Source organism: Anabrus simplex, chromosome 7 (genome assembly GCF_040414725.1).
Source record: "Anabrus simplex isolate iqAnaSimp1 chromosome 7, ASM4041472v1, whole genome shotgun sequence".
NCBI lineage: Eukaryota > Metazoa > Arthropoda > Insecta > Orthoptera > Tettigoniidae > Anabrus > Anabrus simplex.
The window spans coordinates 49,522,962-49,546,212 of NC_090271.1; positions in this window are offsets into that span (position 1 = coordinate 49,522,962).

Sequence of the window (23,251 nt, forward strand, 5' to 3'; positions counted from 1 at the left end):
AATATGTCAACAGTTTAACAAAGTAAACAGGTAGTCTCAACATGTCTATGGGGAAATATCAAACTGAATTAACTTCCGCTCACACATTGTAACGAAAAGTAAATGTTTCAGTATTTCACATCTCTGGACACTTCCAAGTACCCAATCCATTAATCATAATTATAATAATGTTCAGATTTAAGGGACCATCACCTCAAATCTTGTGCGCTGAGGGTTCTTATAGGCTTATCTACAACACTCGAGCTACCAACCAACGGGTGCCAGGTCATTATTTTATATATTTATTTACATTTACATTTACTAACATCAATGAAAGGCTTTTATGTGGACAATTGGGCTGCAGTGAGAATTTATAGTAGAGGTATTTAAAGGGGTTAGACAAGGCTGTAATATTTCACCTTTGCTGTTCGTAGTTTACATGGATCATCTACTGTCCGACTCGTTGGCTGAATGGTCAGCGTACTGGCCTTCGGTTCAGAGGGTCTCAGGTTCGATTCCCGGTCGGATCGGGGATTTTAACCTTCATTGGTTAATTCCAGTGCCTTAGGGGCTGGGTGTTTGTGCTGTCCCCAACATTCCTGCAACTCACACACCACACAGAACACTATCCTCCACCACAATAACTCGCAGTTACCTAGACATGACAGATGCCGCCCACCCTCATGGGAGGGTTTGCCTTACAAGGGCTGCACCCGGCTAGAAATAGCCACACGATTTTTTTAATGGATCATCTACTGAAAGGTATTAAGTAGCAGGGAGGAATTCAGGGTGAAAATGTAGTAAGCAGTTTCGCCTATGCTGACGACTTTATCTTAATGGCAGATTGTGCCGAAAGCATGCAGTCTAATATCATGGAATTTGATAATAGGTGCAATGAGTATGGTATAAAAATTAGCCTTATCAAGACTAAATTGACATGTATAACTTAGAAAAAAAATTCGTGAATAGAGTTCATGCAATACTGAACCTTAGATAACAGAACTTCTTTGGTCAGAGTTCTAAGCTGAAATGTTATCACATATCAGTTTTTCTAGGCACAACGGTGGTTTCTTCCGTTTTCTTCTTACTTGTTTCACGTCCCACCGACATAGACATGTCTTATGGCGACGATAGGATATAAAGGGGCTAGGAGTTGCAACGAACTGACCGTGTCCATTTGCTGGTTTTAAAATTAGAAACCACGGAAAACCATCTTCAGGGCTGCCACAGTGGGGTTCGAACGCACTATCTCCCGGATGGAAGCTCACAGCTACATGACCTAAACCGCTTAGCCAGCTCGCTTTGTATCCATCTGCCTGTCATTCTATTTATTTATTTATTTATTTATTTATTTATTTATTTATTTATTTATTTATTTATTTATTTATTTATTTATTTATTTATTTATTTATTTATTTATATTTTACTTTTCTTGGCGTGTGCCCTCTGGAGAGGCCTGGTGCATGTCTTTTGACTTGACTCCCGTGGGCGACCTGCGCGTCGTGGTGAGGATGAAATGATGATGAAGACGACACATGCACCCAGTTCCCTTGCCAGGGGAATTAACCAATTATGGTTCAAATTCCCGACCCTGACGGGAATCGAACCCGGGACTCCTCTTACCAAAGGCCAGCTAACCATTTAGCCATGGAGCCGGACATTTATTTATTTATTTATTTATTTTATTGTTGTACCTCTCTGGGTGCCAGCCCTGCGGTCTATGGGTAGCAAGCCTTAATCTTATCTGAATTCGTCTCCCAGGCAAGTCAGGGAGTTCTACCTGGATCGGAGGGTTGTTTGGAAGTCCACTCAGCCCACGTTAGAAGAACTGAGGAGCTATATGGCCGTGAGGTAAAGACTCAGAAACCCAAGAATAACGTATCAGAGGATTCGCTGCGTTGATCACGTAGCACCTTTAAGGTAAGCAATGGTCGTTTAGGCCAAGGTCCAAAGTGCGCTGTATTTGCCATGAGGGGAGTTTTACTATATATATCGGTGTATTCCCTCTCAACGAACGAGGTAATGTGAATCTTGATAATGGCAACTGAGATTTGGAGATCATTCTCTTAACATTACGAGTATTTAAATGTTGGAAACCCGCCGAAAAATACGTCAAGAAATACTTTCAGAGCAACGTTTCGACATAACGGTATCTCTTGAAAAATAAGCAATTTGATAAACCATTCAATATTGTATTGATTGAAGAGTGCGAAGACTAGCATTCTAAGAATCAAAAATATATTAATTCTACGGTTAATGGGAGAAACTAATAATATGAAAAATGAAACCCCACATTTTCTAATTTCCTTCTAGCTTTTATCCTTCATGTGGTGGGATCAGCTTTCCTTATCCTTCTTTCCTACTTCGCCCTATCGATGGCGAGGGCGCATTGCCGCATGTGGGAGAGTGAGTACAGATTCTTTACTTATTCCCCTCTTAGTAGCCTCTTACGACATGCACTTCACACGCAAGGGAAACAAAGAGTTCAGATAAATCGAAAGAAATATGTAACATTATGATCTAAGTCCAGCAATATAGCAGCTGTTCCAGCAAAGAACACTCCCATTCCATGCCACAAGATAGTCCCATCTATTGAGATCTGCGTCCAGAAATATGGCAGCTGATCCAGAAAACAACATTCCCATACCATGTCACAAGACAGCCCCACCTATTGAGATCTACGTTCAGCAATATGGCAGCTGATGCAGCAAACAACATTCCCATCCCATGTGAAAAGATAGCTCCACCTGTTGAGATCTACGTCCAGCAATATGGCAGCTGATCCAGAAAACAACATTCCCATCCCATGTGAAAAGACAGCTCCACCTATTGAGATCTACGTCCAGCAATATGGGAGCTGATCCAGAAAACAACATTCCCATCCCATCTGAAAAGACAGCTCCACCTGTTGAGATCTACGTCCAGCAATATGGCAGCTGATCCAGCAAACAACATTCCCATACCATGTCACAAGACAGCCCCACCTATTGAAATCTACGTCCAGCAATATGGCAGCTGATCCAGCAAACAACATTCTCATTCCATGTCAAAAGACAGCTCCACCTGTTGAGATCTACGTCCAGCAATATGGCAGCTGATCCAGCAAACAACATTCCCATACCATGTCACAAGATAGCCCCACCTATTGAGATCTACGTCCAGCAATATGGCAGCTGATCCAGAAAAGAACATTCCCATACCATGTCACAAGATAGCCCCACCTATTGAGATGTACGTCCAGCAATATGGCAGCTGATTTAGTAAACAACATTCCCATACTATGTCACAAGATAGCCCCACCTATTGAGATCTACGTCCAGCAATATGGCAGCTGATCCAGCACACAACATTCCCATACCATGTCACAAGGTAGCCCCACCTATTGAGATCTACGTCCAACAAAATGGTTGCTGATTTAGCACACTTTTTTTTTTGCCATATAAATATATTAGCAAGCTATGTATTCCTTCGGTGACATTACTGTGTGTAAGGGGCTTTGCCTGTCACCTACAAGAAACTCTCGTTAAAGACAGTGGAAACTTGTTTAATAACGCTGCCATTTGTACCTACCGTATACTGTATAGAAGGCAGAGTTCTTGACAAAGACTTAGATGACGAACACTGCTCACCTAGTTACCACGGTGTCGGTTTTCTGTCTACGCTTAGTTGAAAATTCACAGCCTGTTTCCAGTCATTCGACCAGGTCAGGAATGGAATGAATGAAGACCCCATCTAGCGGCGAGGATAGTACTTGTGCCGGCTGCCGAAGTCTGTCGCACTCCTCTTGGGCAACGATTAATGACTGACAGATGAAATTAAATGATAAAAGAGAGAGTCTTTGGAATGAAAGATGGCAGGGAAAACCGGAGTACCTGGAAAAAATCAGTCCCGCCTCCGCTTTGTCTAACACAAATCTCACATCGAATGACCGGGATTTGAACCACGTAACCCAGCGGTGAGAGGCTGGCACGCTGACGGAGGCTCTCCACGCTTAGATGATTATGCTAATTCCAGATGGACCCCCAGACACAAAATATATCCATATTAGAAGAAGAATAACTTTGAATAATTTTAGATAGTCTTGAAGAAAACATGACTGATAAATCTCTGGACCTTACTGTATATGAGAATTATTAATTCCAGTACCGCTCTATGAACTAAAATATAAAATAATTAAAATATGTTTACTACAAGCACTTTCAAGACCAAGTATCTTATTCAGACCATACGCCAACGGCCGTAGCCATATTGACACACCGGGTCCTGTGAGATCTCCGAAGTTAAGCAACATTGGGCGTGATCAACAAGTGGATGGCTTGCCACGCGCTGTTGGTGGGGTAAGGGAATGGAGGAGCGGAAAGGAACTGGCCACCTTATCGTACGTAAACTCCTGCTCAGACACACCTCTGTGGAGGTTCGGACCTGCCTTCGGGCAGAATACACCCTTACCTTCCCTTATTCAGACCATACAGTACTACACTGAGCTTCTTCTCACCCCACTTCCTCACTCCAGCAGGATGTGGAAGGATGTATTCACTACTGCGGGTTGCTAGGGTGGTTGATAGTATGGTGTATCTTGTATTCGTGAAGAGGTATGTATTGAGACACACAAACACCCAGTCGCCCAATCCACCAGACATTGATATAATCCCGGGCCTGGCCGGGAACCAACCTCGAGGCCCTCTCAGCTTGGCCTCGTCTCTGACCATTCAGGCAAGAAGCTGGACACTGTCTTAGAAGAATGTTTGGAGTAAAATGGCAGGACTGTGGAACAAACATCTGTGTCTTGGAAGGTACTAATTCCACGAACCATAGGGCAATGATTTTTATACATCAGTTTCAATACAAGGGACATTCGTAGGTCCGGTATAAAAAAGAGATATCTGTAAATTAATCCGCTACAAGAAGAGGTATAGAATCAATGAGTGTGTTTTGCGGCTTAGAAGAAGAGAGAGCAAGTACAGATTATTTCACTGTTCCCCTCTTAGTGGCCTCTTAGAACGTGCAGGGGTATTCCTCCCACAGGGGAGATACAGAGTTTCGAAAAATCGAAAGAAAAACATAGCACCATGATCTACGTCTAAATATGGCAGCCGATCCAGCACACAATATTAGCCTCCAATTCAAAACTCATGACGTGTTGAAGTGTTATGTTATGTGGTACCCCTGTTGCTTTACAGTGTTATTTGAAGGGTGGACGTTATAGGTTTCGTCATTTAGCTGATCAGTCTGCCAAGGAGGCAGTCACATTGCCCTACAAGGTTCCTGCCGGGAATATACGTACGTTCTCGGACAGGGAGGAGGAGTGACAGGCCATTTCTTTCCAATCAGGTGACAACGATTAAAGGAACAACGAAGGTATGGAACACTTTCCTTCGCATTTCCCGGAGAGAAGCAGTGGTATGTTGTCGTGTTCGGATCGACCATGGTATAGCAACACACTCGGACTTACTGCAGGAAGAAGGCCCTCCACTTTGTACTTAAGGCGGCCACCTCTCCGTAGGGTACACATCCTTACGGAATGCGTGTATCTGGCCGATTCACGCCAGCCTATACCCTCCGAGTACAATCTCCCTCATCCCTCGAGATAACGAGCATTCACAAGACTTAATCTTCCGTTTTATGAGTGATAGTGACATGTTTTAACAGTGAAGTTGTTATTTCAAGTAGTTGTTTTTAACGTTAGGGTATACATTTTTATACTTTTGATTGGGTTTTTCCTATTTTTTAGTATTTTAATAAGCTTGTAATTTTTAACTTGAATAATACTTGAATTTACTTTTAAGTAAGTGCCTTAGTTTATTGAGTTTTAATTTATTTTTTATTCTTTTATTGAAAAATAAGACACTGCGCATTAGATCCCCTGACTATTTTAACGTCATAATCATTTTTTGTCATCGTCATCATTTCTTAATCCTATTCAGTGGGTACATTTTAAATTTCAATATGCCATTTCGTTTCTTTTGTTATCATTACGGGTGGATGGCCTAGATGTAAGACCCCTTCAAGCAGCAATCATCATCATCAGGCTTCGTTTAATGAACCAACTGCAGCCTTTAGGAAAGTGGATGTATCAAACAATGCTCAAGATACCATAGCTAGACCACGTCAGCAACGAGGAACTCTCAATTTCCTCGTTAACGACTCAAACGTTAAGCAGTACCACTCCCCGACAGTCCTCTCTGCTGTGACCAATACCATATGGTTCTAGATCAATAGCATGTTTGTTTGTCATTGACAGTCCACGTGGAGTACATCAAAAGCGTGCCGGTCCTGAAGTTGGCTCACTTGTCATGTCACCAGTGTTGCACAGTTGCACGCAGTCCTGTCCAGTCCCGCTGCTCGCTCTCACAGGCTAAATAGTTAAAACGGAGAGTTGACAACGCTTCGACTCGAGTTGTGGAAATCCTCGCACTCCACGGACAAAGGATGAAAACACAACCGGCCAGCTAGGCTTCAAAAGCGTGCCGGTCGCTATCGAGGAAATTGCAAGAACTATACTCCGGCTTGTCCGGAAATCGTTTGGAGTCTTTCTTAACCCACACAAAACACAGGAAATCAGTCTGTTTAGGCCGCATCTTCAGAAATAACAAATACGGTCTGATACAAGTGATCATAGAAGACAGAAAGGACACGTGGATATGTGTGAGGAAGTTTATCCTGGACACTATGCCTCCGACAGTGATTCAACACCCACGATACGGTAACTCTGAAAAGAGAAACACAAAATAAGACAAATTCCTCCATGATGATCACCAACGTTCTGTGAGGAGGCATCAGTCAATCAATCAATCAATCAATCAATCAATCAATCAGTCACTACTGATCTGCACTTAGGGCTGTTGCCCAGGCAGCAGGTACCTTATCAGTTGTTTACCTAGTCTTTTCTTAAACGAAACACTCTTGTCCATAAGTTAAGGGATCTTTGAAATCTACAAGAAAACACTGCGTCGTGGCGATAATGTGCGGACTAAACTGTGGCTGGACAACACAGAAACGCATGACATACATGGCACGCTCGGTACGAGACCGAATGGTGTGACTAAAACAGTCCGTGTGAGCAGAGGTCTTGGGTACAGTGTTGTGTGCGTTAGGCAGACAGTATTCGAGTCGTAGGGCAGCAGGATGGCACAGCAAACACAATTGGATGCATTACACGTAGCGGATCATCATCCGATTAGATGCTGGCCACAGTCAGGGCGAAACTGGCCCAGAGTCGAATGTTGCCTGTAACGTCATTTCAGAGCTGTGGAGAATATCTCATAAGGGAGGGAAACATTCAATGAGAGTACGGACATGGTCGATCACATGCTACAACCCGGCATCAGGAACATTAACCTACCGAAGTGCCCAAAGACATCCAACCAGCAGAGCACCTGCATTGGCTAGAGACCTCGCAGCAGCCTGTTGGTCGCATCTTACGCCCGTTTTCACGGCTTAGGTTGCTTGGTATGCTGAACGACCCACCAGATACAATCATAGTGACTGGACCCAGGAACAGAGGGGTAGTGTCCTGTTCACGGATGAGTCGTGGTTTAGCCTGGAAAGTGATCCACGCCATCTCTTCATCTGGCTCTTGGGACTCGTTACAACTCTACCAATAGTGTGGAAAGGTACCGATATGGCACCACCAGTGTTCTTGTCTGGGGAGGCATCATAGTAGGAACACGTGTGTTTACTGCGGGTACTGGAAAGTGTCCAGTCTATAGGGATGACATCTTGCAACAACAACATTTTCATAGTGCATGTGAACCTGGGTTCCATCTGATGGACGGGGCCGATGACCTTCGATGTTAGGTCCCTTAAAACAACAAGCAGCATCTGATGGATGATAATATCCGCCCACAAAGGGCTGGCCTGATGGACGAGTACCTGCATCATGGCATCACGCGTCTAGGATGGTTAGCTTGCTCTCCGGACTTAAATCCGATTGAACATGCATGGGATACTCGAGGCTGAAGGATTGCAGTTCTACTACGGCCACCACGGACCACTGTTGACTTCTAAAGGACGCTTGTCTAGCAACGGGATGCGTTACCGCAAGCCATGTCGGACGGCCTGATTCACAGTACGGGGATCCGTTGTACATTCTGTACTGCCATGCGGGGTCACCACACCCCGTGCTAATGTTATGTATGCCATCGGTGGAGGGACACCACATACGGTCAGTGCCACCGTGTCCAGTTTTTCTCTATACGCTATGTGTCACGAGACATATCGTTCATGGCACCATTTAGTGCATACGTTATCGCCGTGCCCCATTTGTTCTCGTGGATCTCGAAGACCTCTAAAATTATGGACATGATTGTGGGTAGAAAGATAAGAAGAAGAACTATAAATTAGCGAGAACTTAGCCAACGTCTAGAGGTGGAACTCTTAAAGTTTGAAGGTAACACCTTCACCTCCTGCCCGAAGAAAAAGTGGATAACATTAAATTTTGTGGAAGAATGTGTATTTGTTTTATTTTTGGCTATGGGCTCCAAGAAGCCATGAAGTCAAATGGATGAAATACTCGGCAATAGGAATTAGGTCACTGTGTATATATTTATAGCATAGAGTAGTTATCGGCAGTATGAAGGCCACTTGCTGTAGAAAGTTGGAACCACTCGCCTTATTGAAAGCCATAAATCAGCTGGAGGATTCCCAGGTCGAGCGCGACCTCACGAAATAAATCACTCAAGGATGTAACCCCTTCCAGTTCTTTCTCAGCAGTCCTGTGGTTGTCACTTTTTATTATAAAGCGAAGGCTCCATGCTGCTGTGATGAAGAGCTTAAGACTTCCGTGATTAGGCTCTAAGCAGACACAAGACGTTCATTTTAATGATATCATTTTTCTCACGGGCAGTAAGTGGAGTAATGTGAGCTTGTGAAAGGCACACAAGTACACCTGAGATGCTTCTCTTCACTTCCTTATAAAACACAAATGAATATGTCCAAGTACAGAAATTGGATAACAAGTAATAATTTCAAAAATATACTTGAAAGATGTACTTTATATGATATTTTATCTTTCACTCATACTCCACCATTGAAATGTACGTCGGATGATATGGAGAACTAAAATTAAGAGGAAATAATGTGTGATTTCAATTTTATATTCGCCTAATTGCCGTATCAGTACAATCACACCGGCATTCCAAAAACAAGTGTGCATTTTATCAAAACTTTATTCATGTTATTGTTTGTACGAATGTATTGGCTAAGGACAGCTATCCGTTTTTGTTTGTTTTCTCTCTTTATATAATGTATCTTTTATTTTTACTGGATTTGGTAACTGTATTTTGAAGCTTAATGTTTAATTTAATATTTCAATATTATAAAAATTTAGTTACTGTATACATAAACATGTATATTATTATATGAAAACGAGACATAAAGGGGCTTTTCAGCCTCAGTTGCATGTAAATTATCAATAAATTCAATTCAATTCTCTCTCGCTCTCTCTGTCTATCTGTCCCTCTGCCTCACTCTCCTATTTTTCTTTTAATATGTCATTATCCGAAATGTAAGAGGCGTTGATGAGCGCAGTAACTTAGCTCCTTTCCCTCATTCATTTCCAGTTGTTCGCCGATATCGAATGCTAATAGATCTTAGGGTGGAACTTAGACCTGCAAACTCCGTGAATTGAGGAAGGTCATCCGGCCACAAACATCTGTTAAAAACTCAAAATCAGCCGTGGTGCTCTTATCACTCAGAAAGAACTAGAATAAGCTGAAATAAGTTTAGAAATGCAGAATTAGTCAAGACCTATAATCAAGTCAACAAGGAAATTCGAGTAAATTGAGTTAGTGAACACGTAAAGGAAAGTCATTCCCCGATACTGTGATATATTTTGTGATGTTCTTAATAATAATAATAATAATAATAATAATAATAATAATAATAATAATAATAATGTAATTGCATTTAATTACCGCTAACTACTTTTACTGTTTTCGTCAAATACCACCAAACTGTCCTGCTCCGTGGCTAAGTGGTTATCGTGCTGGCCTTTGGCCACAGGGGTCCCGAGTTCGATTCCCGGCAGGGTCGGGAATTTTAACCATAATTGGTTAATTCCGCTGGTACGGGGGCTGGGTGTATGTGTCGTCTTCATCATCATTCCATCCTTATCACGAAGCGCAGGTCACCTACGGGAGTCAAATCAAAAGACCTGCATATGGCGAGCCGAAATTGTTCTCGGACACTCCCGGCACTAAAAGCCATACGCCATTTCATTTTACCACCAAACTGGAACGATGATGGAATAAGCACACTTTTTATTTATTTATTTATTTAATTATTTATTTTAGTTCCGTTTAGGCCTGCTATGGACCACGTGGTTCTTATCTCTAGCAGCTTTCTTCTTTGACCAGTACTCATTCATTCTTGCACTGTGAATGTCTTTTCGCTCCTGAGTCCATTTCACACCTCCTCTCGGACGTACTGTTTTTTCTGTTAGTGACTGGAGAGAGTTCGATGTTTTGATCAACGTTCTGTACCTATTCCTGTCATAAATTTCACTGGGAGCAATGTCCAATTCTTTAAGGTCTTTTCTGACGAGTCTTGCCCACTTGGCATTAGTCGCTTTCCCTCTAGAGATGGTGTGGAAGATTCTGGAGGTGAGCCTCTGATTGTCCATTCTCATGACATGACCATAGAAGTTCAATCTTCTCTTCCTCATAGATGTTGTAATGCTCTCCAAGTGTTGGTACAGTTCGTTGTTGTGCCTGATTCTGTACTTGCCTTCTTCTTCTTTTTTTTTTTTTTGCTATTTGCTTTACGTCGCACCGACACAGATAGGTCTTATGGTGACGATAGGACAGGAAGTGGCTAAGAGTGGGAAAGAAGCGGCCGTGGCCTTAATTAAGGTACATCCCCAGCATTTGCCTGTTGTGAAAATTGGAAACCACGGAAAACCATCTTCGGGGCTACCGACAGTGGGGTTCGAACCCACTATCTTCCGAATACTCCCTTCTTCTTTAATAGGGCCCATGGTTTTTCTCAAGATCTTCCTTTCCTTCAGCTCCAGTTTTCTAAGTTGCCCTTTCCTTACCATGTTTAGGCATTCTGAGACATATAGTACTGACGGTCTCACTAAAGTACTGTAATGCCTGATTTTGAGGTTAAGGGAGAGTTTGGTGCATCTGCTGTTTATGGCCTGATCTTCATTCATGTTTGGGGTTATCCATTCTCCTAGATATTTGAAGGAGTTTGTCCTTTGTACTGTTTTGTCCCCCAGTGGGATTGATTTGGGTGCATCTTTGATGTTGGTGATAAACTGTGTTTTGTTGATGACGATCTTCAGCCCTGCTTTAGCTGCTATGTGGTCGAGAGAGGATAGTTGATGGATAGCTTCCTCCACACTGGATGCCAGGAGTGTAAGGTCGTCTGCGAAGGCTAAACAGTTGACAGTTAACTTGTCTTTCTTGTAGCCTATTCTCAATCCAGAGTCATCCTTTAGCATTTTCGTCCACTCACGAATGACTTTTTCGAGAAGGCACTTAAAGAGGATTGGAGATAGGCCATCCCCTTGTCTAACACCTGTTTTGATCTCAAAGTTCTGTCACAGTTCCCCTCTGAATTTGATTCTGGCTGTAGTGTTGGTAAGAGTTGCTTTCACTAGATTTAAGGTTTTCTTATCTAGTTTCAGTTCAGTAAGTGCCTGGAAGAGTGACTCTCTATCTACTGAATCGTAGGCCTTCTGAAAGTCAACAAATGTTGCTACGTAGGGTGAGGCGCTTAGGTTTTTGTAAGTGATGATGGTTTTGAGGTTCAGGATTTGTTCGGCGCATGACCTTGACTTGCGAAACCCAGCCTGGTACTCTCCGATGCAGGAGTCTAGTTGAGCCTCTACTCTTGTGAGTAATACTTTGGAGAGTATCTTGTACGTCATTGATACAAGGGAAATCCCTCTGTAGTTGTTGAGATCTGATTTGTCGCCTTTTTTGTGTAACGAGTGGATGATAGCTGAGGTCCAGTCGCTAGGTAATGCTTCTGTCACCCAGGTGTTTGATATGATTTCATGGATACTTTGGATTGACTCCTCATCAGCTTATTTCCAGAGCTCTGCTATGATTCCATCCTCGCCCGCTGCTTTGTTATATTTCAATTCTGAAATGACTTTCTGGATCTCCCCCTTTGTTGGTGGGAGAGAGTCCGACTTAGTAACATTCTGAGGTTCGAAATGCAGTTTTTCCTTGGGTTTCTTTGAATTTAGAAGGTTGTTGAAATACTCTGCTAGAACTGTGGTGCACTCTTCATTGTTCATTTTTAGCTTACCGTGAGCTCCCGGAAGGTGAAGTGTAGGGGCTGAGTAGGGTGTTATTTGAGATTTAAAAGTTTGGTAGAAGTCTCTAGTGTTGTTTCTTTGAAAATCCCTCTCTGCTTGTTCAATGATATCCTCATTGTACCGCCTCTTGGTGTTCCTGATAATTTTAGTAGTAGTTTTCCTAGCTTCTAAGAAGTTTTTATGCTTATCCAGACTTTTGTTACGGTTTCATTTTTGCCATCCTTGCTTTCTCTCTTCTGTTACTTTGTCACAAATAGTTGTCCACCATGGATGTTTGTTCTTTCTGACCGCCGGGATGGTGGTTGTCGCTGCATCTATTAGTGCCTTCTGTAGTTGGGGCCAATCTTTCTTGTTTTTGTTTTTAACCAGGGTCTCGGTGAAGTTATTGTTATATTTCAGCTTGGCTGGATTGAACCTTGGAATTCGCGACTTTATGCAGTGGTTTTCTCTGCTTCTTTTAAGAGGGATGAAATTGGTTTTGATCAAAGAAAGATAATGGTCTGAATCAATGATCGCACTTCTCAATACTTTGACATTCAATACTTATTTGCTGTTCCTTCTACTGATGGCTACGTGGTCCTTTTGGAATTCCCCAAGCATTGGGTTTGGGCATCTCCAAGTCATAGCTTTCCTAGGGAGGCGTTTGAAAGCTGTAGATTTGAGGACTAAGTTGTAATTTCTGCACAGGTCAATCAGCCTTTCTCCATTCCTGTTGGTCCTCTTGTGGGCTGGGTAATAATCTCCAACTATGTTCTTGAATTTTCTCTCTTTGCCAATCTGGGCGTTAAAGTCCTCCATTAACATAGTTATGTGGTGCTTTGGGATCCGGTCCATTGTCATTTCGAGTACCCTCCAAAAGGTTTCCACATTTTCAATATCTTTCCTGTTGGTGTCATTAGTAGGTGCATGGAAGTTAACAACTGTGTATACTTTGTTGAGAGTTTTGAAAGCTATAGTGGACGTTCTTCCATTTGGAGATGAAAAGGAGATGATGGAGTTGATCATTTTGTTGCTGACTATGAAGCCTGTTCTGAAGTGAGGCACATTCTTCATTACTCTTTCACCGGGTTGACCTTTGTAGATCCGATAACCTTGTGATTCTATCACTTCTTGATCGAGGAATCTGGTCTCTTGTACAGCTGTTATTTATTTATTTATTTATTTATTTATTTATTTATTTATTTATTTATTTATTTATTTATTTATTTATTTATTTATTTATTTATTTATTTATTTATTTATTTATTTATTTATTTATTTATTTATTTATTTATTTATTTATTGGTATTGTGAACACAACAGTTCATGAGTCCCAAATACTATGTTCACAACAATTGTTACTTAGACGTTAAATGTACAAATATAAAACAATGTATAGCTCGAATAATTTTAAAATTCCTACCAGTGACTCATGTTGCATTAAAAAACCATGAAGGGTAGTAGAACTAACATTACGGTACTAATTAATATTCATAATGCTTAAAACATTATTATAACAGGATTTTCACTTGGAATCTAATAAATTTAAAAATACGGTTTACAACATTTATACTAGTATTTCTTTTTAAAATTTTGTCATAAACTATTAAATTATATTCAGAGGTACAGTGTTACATGACGAAGTGAATGAAGTTTCGGTCATACTAAGAATATCAACGTACGGGTTAATACTCGTATTATTGTAGTCTCATTACTCTCTTAATTGGGGAGTTGCTATGAATTTCAGTATTAGCCTTCGACAGAAAGAATATATTTGTAGGACGATTTAGTTCCTGTGGTGCACAGAAAGTGATTGACTGCGACATACTTGATTCATCAATCTAATAATTAATTATTTTATACAGGAAAGTCAAATCTTTGTAATTTCGTCCCTGGTGCGAGCTATTCACACCATGTTCCTTCAGTATACTTGAAAATTTTATGAAGCTTGGGTAATTTCCTGCGATTTTTATAAGTCATCAATTTTAAAAACTTGTTTTGAGCACTCTCGATAAGACGGATATTCCTTGTGGCCATTGTGTTCCAAATAATTGAGCCATACTCAACTCTGGATATCACGAATGAGTTGAACAAAGCAAAGAGTGTCTTTGGACGAAATGAACATGAATTCTGTATAATAAAGCCAAATACAGTAGAGACAATACGCGACACTCAGCGAGATATCGAGGGACAGCGATTAGAGCTCTGTCTAGCGGAGTGACCTGAGAGTCACTGATTTTGTCATAAGAGCACTTGTATTTGTTTGTGGAGTTTTTGGGGCTATTTATGCGTTTGCATTAAGCTGACATAATTAAATAGTAGCATGTGTCATTCCTCTATATCTCCTGTAAATATGAGTGGAAAGATATGTGCTGCGTTTCGCTGCAATAACTATGAAGTGCAGAAGGATATACGGTCTCTCTTCCGTTTCCCTCGTGACAAGAACATGTAAGTAAATACTGTGTTTACATATATATGTTCTTCCAGTTACAAAGATATTTTTATAGAAGGCCTACTTCCTAAACTTCTGACCTGCGCGACCCATATTTTAACTGGCTTAAAATATAATAAGCTTATTTTATTGTATTAGTGCAGCAGTTAACCTTCAATACCGATGTGTTGTTGTAGGTGTGATCTGTGGGTTTTGATTTAATTCAGGAAAATGCATATGCATATGTGTGTGGCTAGCTGCGTTCCAAGTTGCCCCATTTGGAATGCCGTAATGCGTTGTCAAGCACTGAAGAAAATATAGGTGACTTAGGAAATGTGATGATGATGCAAATTTGCCTTACCCTAATGTAATGGCTAGTATTGCTTATAGAGAAATTTTGAATGTTTTTGCGGCTAAATTTATAGATTTTCTTTCTGTTAGTAGGCTTCAAGTTAAAAGGGAAATTGTCCAGCTCTTAAATGTAAATTCATTGAATCATGTGTGTAAGGAGTGTGCCGATATTTTTATTGACAAAAGTCCTAATGTGATGATACAATGCTTTTAAATGAGAAAAAGACAAATCTAGTCGTGAAAGTTCAGGCAGGTATGCTAAAGCTAGAACAGTAATGCATAAATGAAAGATCAAGCCCTTTCACAGCAGTCCATTTCACATCTTGATTATATGTCTAATTTCCGTCTTTAAATAATAACCTGTTAAATGATTCTTCATTCATGTATCCACGATTGTTTTAGCAACTTTGAAGTTAATATTTTAGCAACACTTTATTTCTAGATGTAAATTTATTTATCTATTTCCGTATATACATTTGCATTGATATTTGAATTTAGCGCGAATTTTCAGGTCACGCCACTAGGAGCGCCACTTGCGAATAGTCTCCCATTTTAACAAGGCTAGATCCGGAAGTGTCGCGTATTGTCTCTACTGTATTTGATAAAGCCTATCAATAATTTCGGAGCATTATTTTTTGTTGTTGTTATTTTTTGGATAAGGATCGTTAAATCTTCATTGAATGTTATTCTTAAATCCATTTTCGTCTTGACACGAGTTAGGCTCAAAAAGGTTGTTTACAGGAGCCAAACGCCTAGGTCATTGGCTCGGCTCACAAAGCCAGCGGTGTCACTCAGGCTGGTAAGAAGAAAAGATGCTAGTGCAGAAAAGCTATCACCATTAAAATACAATAAAGTTCAATAAAATTCCATTGAAAGTGGGGTAACTGGAACTGAAAGCAACATACAGGATGTAATGAAACCCCTGGGCAAAACTTCAGGAATGGATTTATCATACAGAGAGAAGTAAGATAATGCATACCAGAGTTATCAGACTTTATACGTAGTGTACTCCAGCATATCTTACTGCTACAATTACATTTTGAACATATGTCATGAATGATGCACTGAGTACGTACTTGACGCCCGCTAGAACATTCTTCTTCAACCGCTTTCTTCCCCCACATCTGTGGGGACGCGTACTTGAGTGCTTGGCCTTGTTTTACGCCCGGATGCCCTTCCTGACGCTAACCCTCTGTGGAGGTATGTATTCATTATTGCGTGTTTCTGTAGTGGTTGGTGGTGTTGGGACAAACACAAACACCCAGTCCCCATGCAAGAAGAACTAATCATACGCAATTAAAATCCCCGATCCGGCTGGGTCTGGAACCGAAGGCCTCGGCGCTGACCATTTAGCCAACGAGCCAGACCCGCGGGAACACTATGCTGAAAATTAAATGTTCCCTTCTGACTAAAGACAGCGCTCTGCTCATCTTCACATTCAGTTTCGAACATGTGCAGAAAAGGTTGGTGTGGAATGTACAGTCTGACAGGCAGCCATAATTGGTGCATGGAAAATTACTGCATCATCCACAACAGTCTAATAAGTACCTCCACGGAAAAAAGTCCAATGACCGGGAGAGTTGGCCATGCGATTAGGGGCGCGCGGCTGTGAGCTTGCATCCGGGAGATAGTGGATTCGAATCCCACTGTCGGCAGACCTGAAGATGGATTTCCATGGTTTCCCATTTTCACACCACGCAAGTGCTGGGGCTGTACCTTAATTAAGGCCACGGCCGCTTCCTTCCAACTCCTAGGCCTTTCCTATCCCTTCGTCGCCATAAGACCTATCTGTGTCAGTGCGACGTAAAACCACTAGCAAAATGAAAGTCCAATGGATTAGATCAAGAGATCGTGGGGGCCAAGTGACAGGTCTATCTGAACCTATTCAGTGCTCACGATAACGTGCATTAAGGTATATAGCGTGACCGAAAAGGTCCTACCCATTACTACTACAGAACATAGTTTCAACATCGTCGGACCCAGTCCAATACAACTTTAGGATTAATATATTTGTACCAAAATGGTGTCAGACTTTACGTAGTATACAGCCCACACATGCTATATCACAGATTCGTGCTGCCATCTAATATTCATTGGCTTTGCCGAAAATGCCGAGACTCATGTCTTTGAAAATAGTTGCTCGCTGTCATTATCGTGTTTACATTGAAGGCTCCTGTGACGTTCATCTGACAAATAGTTACTAACGTAAAAATTATTGTACATTGCTAAATAATCAGTACGCTGTCAGATGTGTATTTAGGGCCGGTTGCATAAACTGTTTGATCTTCGATCAGAGACGAAAGTGATCGTAGTTCACGCGAAACTCGATTTTTTTTGTTTTGTTTTTGTTTAATAAACGTTAATCTGAGATCAATTCGCATTGAACAATGATTAAATTGGACTGGTGAAATTTCTGCGATCAAACCCTTTGATCTCCGTTCAAGGAGTTGTTTTCTATTCTAGATACAGTAACAGATGATTGTGAACATAATATTACCTGTGTTGCTACGACAAATCGTAAGAAAATACACAAAAGACTAACCTAATACATTGTTAGCTATAATTGTTGTCCATATATAAACTATATTATCCATTTTTTTATTCAGTGAAACGTAATTCTAAACATAACCTCTGTGAAATGCTTACGGTATCATTATCTCGTTCATGCCTTACAGATGTCTGATTACTGGGATACAGAGGGTTATTCAGCTAAGTTGTCCACCTCGAATAACATGTGGACCGTTCAAGAGGGAATGGCGTCAATGTCCTCTGAGATAATGCTATTAACTTTGTTTTCAAAATGAAACTACACTGTTTTCTATACCTAGCCTTAAACATTACAAGTTCAGCACTGTGATTATTTCGAAAATCGATCCAAGTACTTCTCGAGAAAATGTAATGTATTCAAACGTGCTTCATTTGGCAGTTGGGGACTGGCCTGTTCTATTCGTGATACGCATGAAACATGAGCTAGCTACTGACAGCAGAGTTGCTTCACCTTTTCCTGACAGTTACTGTACGTATTTGCTCTGCTGTGCTCATAAAAGCACTATGATAAAATTTATGATTTAACACCTTTAATATCGCCGTAGGTAACAGGTACCTTAGAGGAAAAACGGACATGCGACGGGCTCTATGTGACAACACTTTTATCCTGACGTGATATTAAACCACACAAGACCGAACGAGCCTAGTGCAACTGGGGAATCACCCATTCTTAACACTGATCGATTCTTCAAGGAATGAATAAAAGAAAGAGAACGGCCTCGAAGGCCGTGAAAATGGACTCACTAGGCTTCGCAAACCGTCGGGATCAGAAAAAAATTAACAAGGATTGACTGAGAGAAGTTGGATAACCGTTTTGCAAGAAAAGCGTAATGAAGAAATTCCAGTACATGCTGAAAACGACGTTCATTTGTCGACAGTCACGGCCAGCTCAAATCAACGTGTATTATCCAAGGGGCAAAGCAATTTCGTAGTTCATTTGTTTTGCCGTGTTGCAGCGCCCACTTTTCTGAACTCCGATTAAATTTGAACTACACATGTGTAAACCGAGTTCAGTTTTGTACAAAGCGACGAAGTCGTAATCTCAGTTCATTTTCGGAACTAGGTTTTAAATTGATCTCCGGTCAGGTGTCTTTATACAACCGGGCCTTAGAGGTTAGTTTTAGTTCCCTTCAATGCTCGCGGATGTTGTCGAAAGAAGAAAGTATTTTTACTGTTCAAACGTGGTACAAAGGTGATGGCTATCAGTCATTAAATCAAAAACGGACTGAACAATTCGACACTGTTCCACCAACATAGAAGGTGGTCTTCAATTTACGGAAAAGAAACGAACGGAATAGTGATGAACTGTCCTAGGTCAGCCAGGAGACAAAACTGAACGTTTTACAAATTATTGTACAAATTTTTGAAAGGTTTACTCACGGATTTGCTCTTGAACAGAATGTTTTCAGAACGTCTCTCAGAAGAATTTTACAGAAGACTAAATTTAACCACTACATACCATGTGGCGCTTACTGCCTACTAGACTTCAATTTTGTGAGTCAATTATAAATGAGCATCAGCATACTGCCATTGATTTCTGTCGTACACTTATCAAGAGTGATGAAGAAATACTCTGGCCACGACAACTGACATAATTGTACGTATCAGTAAACCGAAAATCGTCACATCCTTCTTCAAACTCAACTTAACCATCCTGCTGTTACTGTTGTGATAGTACATACACCACACCCTCGCACTGTATTCAGAAGTAAGAGATTTTATTGTCATTATTCGTATTATTATTATTATTATTATTATTATTATTATTATTATTATTATTATTTCATTTGTATATTTATTCTTAATATTTTAAGATGGAAGGTCTCCACATGTGATATGAGCATTTTTTTTGTACAAGCGGATGGGAAAACACTGCTATTTACAACTCGAAAACTTTCTACAAGTCACGTGGAACATCCCAGAGTCCGACGAAGTGGCCTTGTTGTTATTATCTTCGGACCCGAAAGATGTTCGGGGCGTGGCCTTGGTATGGCATGAGGATCTTCCACTCGTGGTTGTGTGACCAGGACCAATCTAGACGTATCATGTGAGAGAAGGGGGAAGCTAAGGTCCATTTAGGCTTGTGAGGAAACGGCGGAGAGGACTTGACTTCAAATTTTTGTGAAAGATGATTTGCCTTAAAACATGTGTTGAACGTGCTTGACGTGAAATTTTGTGGAATATGATGATTGGTACTGACCTACAAACTGTGGAGTGCTTAGGGACTTAGTATTTTATCACTTGTGGCGGCTTGTTGTCAACATCGAAACTGGACCATGAATGAATGAAGGCATGTGCTTTTCACAGATGAATCCCGCTTCAGTTTGCAGAACGATTCCCGTCGCACATTAATCTGGAGAGAACCGGGTAACTGATACAACCACAGGAACATCATGGAACGGGAGCAGTATGGTGGTGGTGGCGTCATGGTGTGGAGCGGCACCATGTTGAATGGCCGTACGGACCTCCACATCTTCATGGGTGGTCCGAGGAACACTGTTAACGCTCGGAGATACAGGGATGAGGTACTGAGACCACATGTTGACTCTTCAGGGGTGCGGTTGGTCCAGGCTTCCTCTTAATGGACTATAATGCCCGACCGCACCGCACTGCTCTGGTGGATGAATTTCAGGCTGGGGAAGACATTCATCACATGGACTGACCAGCGAGGCCTTCAACCGACACCGTACTCAGGACAAACCCCATAACTCTTCGCATCTAGAGGTGAACCCACTAGGTGTGAAGGTTGGTAGCGTATTCGCCCCAGAAAGGAGTTAAATCGAACACAAGAGAGGGACAAAAGACAGTAAGGAAAAAGCAAACAATTACAATACATTACTGCAACCAGCAAATAGGAGAAAAACACTTACCTTAGGAAGCGCGATAAATTTGACTTACGGTCGTAGTCGGAATTAATAAGAAAAGGAAACAGTTGCAGTGCTAAACTGATCCAAAGTAATGAACACCAACCGTCACTAGACACTCAAAAACTTTGATGTGAGATCAGTAAGCTTCAAGATTGACAAAGACAATTAAGTTTGAATAGCTTACATTAATTGGGAAAATTGAAAAATTGTTTGATATTAAATAAGACGAATAACATATTAACCTCCATACGTTTAAAAAATCCCACAGAGAACCAAGAAAATCTGAAAGAATCAAAATAAAATTGTCATCGATCACCTCTTTAAAAAATTACTTAAATTAAACTTCAACTCAGTTAAACTTAACTACAAGTTTTATCTGAAGTTGAGAACTTCACTTCAACTGCGCAAAATCGTGTAGTTAACACCCATTCGCTACCAAGGTGCCGTCCCAAGGTTGGTAATTACTTACAAGACATACTTAAAACGCTCGAAGGAAAAATAGAAATTCAAAGATAAATTGGTGGCGAAAATGAATTAAAAGAAACACATCACCAACAGACACCACAAGAAACGATAAACATCCACCGAATACAAAGCAAACCAAGTCGTATCGGTTCAATCCAATGCAATCATTAACAGCAATCAAATCAACATGTTGCTAGGGCAACAAAAAAGACGCAGAGCGTCCGTCCCAAGCAAGAAAGAACAAGACTCGGCACAAAAGATAAATATGGACCAAAATACACAGAACAGGAAAGAAAACATAAGAATCAGAGCAGAAACACTCACGAAATTATAAACAGGTTAAGCATAAGTGTGATAAGGGCAATAGCTTGGAAAAGCCACCTCGATTTACAAGAAAATATTACATTAATTTCTGACCTCTTTTTTTAAATTATTTCTAAAATTAATTTTTGAAAACCTGTTCACCGTGCGTCTTCCACGCGCCTAGGAATAATTTGGTTAGTAGAGCGCATCACTAAGTAGCACATGAGCAGTCACAACGCCAACTCAGAAATCGATATTATTATTATTATTATTATTATTATTATTATTATTATTATTATTATTATTATATCACTTGACATGGTTGAAGTACTTTTGGCACACACATCGCACCTTTTTCGTCACTTTATATCAGAACAGTATCCATAGGTACATACCTTTTCCAAACTTAATTTTTTTACGTCAAAATCTGCAATTTTGTTGTTGTTGTTATTGTTGTTACCACGAGGCGACTCAGCTCACAAGCTTACCGTCCACACGAAGAAATGCAGACAAAGCAAATTAAGAAAAGCTAATGGTAGTTTGAAACACAATAACAGCAGAGGCTAACATCACAACTTAGTGGGTAACAACACCCATTGAAGGTGAAATTCACCCAGGATCTATCGTGAAGACCCACGCCATCGCGTAGGAAACTTTCACACGTTTAGTCTTCATGGCTTCTCGGCTCGAAATGGTGCGTCAGCACGGCAGACAGCTCGCAGCGCGGTAAACTCAAGGGCTAGGCGCTAGAGGGCTCCTCGTCCAGACAAGCATAGTAGAATTCGCTCTAAGTGAACGCGAAGGTGACATAGAATGTCACTTTACATGAATAAATCAGAGTTCGTTGGCAAGAAGCCGGTTGATACGAATTTCGATGGTAATAACACCAGTCCAAAAAGGTTTGCCGGGGAGGTCCTATTCACTTAAATACTGTCACAGACTGCGGATATGAATCCTATGGAACATGCCTGGGATGCATTGGGCAGGCGAATTGCATCCCGTCAGCCTCCACCAAGGACCCTCCAAGACCTTCGCAATGCCCTTTCGGAGGAATGGGATCGAGTGCCACAAGAGTTCTTGGACAATCTGATAGAGAGCATGTCACGTCGCCGCGAAGTATGTGTGGCCGTTAGGGGTACCATACACCCTATTAACAGCATATTTTGTTGTGGAAGACATTGCCAAGTTTTGTTAGTTGTTGCCAAAGGTGAACCTTAGCTATCAGATCCTTTCTGACACTGTTTTTTGGACACGTTTTGTGACATAAGCTTCCGTTTGTTCAGCAATCCGTCTTACATTCTTATCAGGCGGTATGGGCGCGTTTAGTGATTATGCTTAACTTTTGGACACTAGTATATATGTGCTTTGTTCAACGGACTGATTGCAAATGGTAGCTTGGTCCTCGCTTTTGGTTTCCCAGTGTTGTTGTTGTTGTAAATATGAAGTCTTCCAGCAGTATTTAGTGAGTGTATTTTATGTATGTATTGGTGTGTCGATGAGATGCGCATGGACGGATGTTATTTAGAATATATGTAGTTATTTTAAAATCAGTGGAGTTATTGATGAAACTAAGTGCGTTTTCAGGTTAGTTAAGGCCTGAAGCAGATGTGCCAGAACGCAGCTTTATTTACACGCCCCGGGAGAGAGAATTATTACTAAAATTTGAGGAATCCATTCTGGTGAACTCTGGCGCCCATACTTCTTCTTCTTCTTTACCTGTTTACCCTCCAGGGACGGTTTTTCGCTCGGACTCAGCGAGGGATCCTAGCTCTACTGCCTCAAGGGCAGTGTTCTGGCCCTTCAGACTCTGGGTCGGGGGATACACCTGGGGAGGATGACCAGTACCTCGCCCAGGCGGCTTCACCTGCTATGCTAAACAGGGGTCTTGCTGGGGATGGAAATATTGGAAGAGATAGACAAGGAAGAGGGAAGGAAGCGGCCGTGGCCTTAAGTTAGATACCATCCCGGCATTTGCCTGGACGAGAAGTGGGAAACCACGGAAAATAACTTCCAGGATGGCTGAGGTGGGAATCGAACCCACCTCTACTCAGTTGACCT